Source organism: Apis dorsata, unplaced genomic scaffold (genome assembly GCF_000469605.1).
Source record: "Apis dorsata unplaced genomic scaffold, Apis dorsata 1.3 scaffold_524, whole genome shotgun sequence".
NCBI lineage: Eukaryota > Metazoa > Arthropoda > Insecta > Hymenoptera > Apidae > Apis > Apis dorsata.
Window position 1 is genome coordinate 21,791 of NW_006263747.1, and position 1,909 is coordinate 23,699.

Sequence of the window (1,909 nt, forward strand, 5' to 3'; positions counted from 1 at the left end):
TTCTATTTTTGTCCCATCGAAAATAGAAATCTTGCAACAATCTCAACTTGGCCACTATCTTCGAGATTGTTCTTTCTAATATCTAAATATTTGTATCTATCGAGTATATTCCATTAATAACTATTAAATTTTCAATATATAATCCTCGTTGTCTTAATAACGTTGACTGCCGCGTCATATTCGGGTGACGCTTATTTGATTACTTATCAAGGATCTTCATAGGTATTTGCAAAGATATACTGCAGGGTGTAATTTAATAAAATTATTAAATTGTTAAAAAAATAATAAAAAAATAATTTATCAAATGATTTTGAATGTAAAATTTTAAAACATTCTATATAGGCTGAGGTTGATTCGGACAATTTGGTCAAAAAAAGTTGTTGTCTTTTTTAAATTCCTTCGTGCGTTTGATCCGTTTATCGTCTTTTATCCGAATAACATAATTTTCATGCAGTCTAATATTTATACCAGAATTATTTTTCTGAACGATATTATGTTGACTCCGTTGAAGGTTTTGACAAGGTTTTGTTGTATTTTCAGATAATCTTAACAATTTTACAGCTAATAATTCTCTAAATTTTCTAATTTTGGGGTATCACAAGTGATACGACAATTGGATAGTTTATGAATATATTGTGCTCTGACTATCGAACACGATTACCTGCTGTGACATTGTGAGAGATCCTGGTCTCTAATAGACAAGCTGCACGAATAATTTATATACAATTCATAACTAAGAAGTATATTTGTTACGACTAATCGAAGGGCACTCGACAGTCATATTATCCAAATTATAATCCAAATTATCCAAATTAAAATATCCAAAATATACTAAATCAGTACTATTATTCAATATTATTGTCAATACAATTATTATTATTGATACTTCTATCACGGATAGTAATGTTGGAAACAAATGATGCGAAACATCATTTTTTCGACCAGATTCGCATTACTAAAATATCGGTAGAAATACGCTTGATACAGCGACGCTTGAAGAAGATTTCATTAGAAATACGGCAGTCAACGTGTTAACCTTTGCGCTCTAACGATGACTCTCCATCACTGGGATTGATGCGGCAACTTGAACAGCGACAATATTTATTTGTTTGATTTTTTTAGAATATCGCTTCATAAATAGCTCCTGAACTCTTTATATAATCTTATGAGGTGTAGAATAATATATTATTAAATGGATAGATTTATTATTATTTATTTATCTTAAATTAGACCGTGATCGTGAGTCGAACGATACCTTCGACATTAATTTGAATTTGACAATCGTGGCAATAGATACATAAAATATAAAAATTTTATGCGTCTATTTAATTTGTGTGTGAAATCATTATAAATTAGCTGTAAAAAATTCTACCGAGTCCGAGTTTGGAGTTGCTGGTTCGACCGAGCGAAACAAGCCTGGAGTGTAAAGGATTGAAGTGTAATGGGTTATAAAGGGAAGTGAAATGGACACGTTTCTTTTTCGAAGGACGGAAGGAAAACTCGACGTTCGAAAGCGAAAATAAAAACGAAAAAAAAAAAGAAAAGGCGAGAGATCGAAGGTCGACGCGATTGTAATCGAAATCGGTTCCTATTCCCTTATTTACAGCCGACCGAATCCTCTTCGTACGTACGTTCTCGCATAAAAAGCTCGTAAAACGACGGGAGGGGTAAAAATACGATCGAGTTTCTCGAGGGAGGAGGGGAATCCGTGACCGTCCCGTATCAAGGGAAAAAATTCGCCTCACCTTCCAGGCTTCCACGATTCGTTGATTCGATGATAAACCGAAAGACGAGAATCGAGCCCTCGCGCGTTTCGATACGATTCGAGTCGATTTCGTTCGGGACGACGATCGATCGAGGACGGGGACGGGACGTTTCCCGCTCAAACAAGGCAAATTAGCATTGGAGA

At 34.6% G+C, this 1,909-nt stretch overlaps 1 protein-coding gene and 1 long non-coding RNA gene across 2 annotated transcripts in view; both read left to right on the top strand.

The window, feature by feature from the left end:
• Window positions 1-1,909, top strand: part of LOC102673529 (lachesin-like) — a 26,235-nt gene that overhangs the window by 15,128 nt on the left and 9,198 nt on the right. The window lies entirely within an intron of this gene.
• On the top strand, window positions 676-1,118 carry LOC116186244. The gene is made up of 3 exons (XR_004151200.1): window positions 676-687; window positions 902-905; window positions 1,024-1,118. It is a non-coding gene; the product is annotated as an uncharacterized LOC116186244 (long non-coding RNA).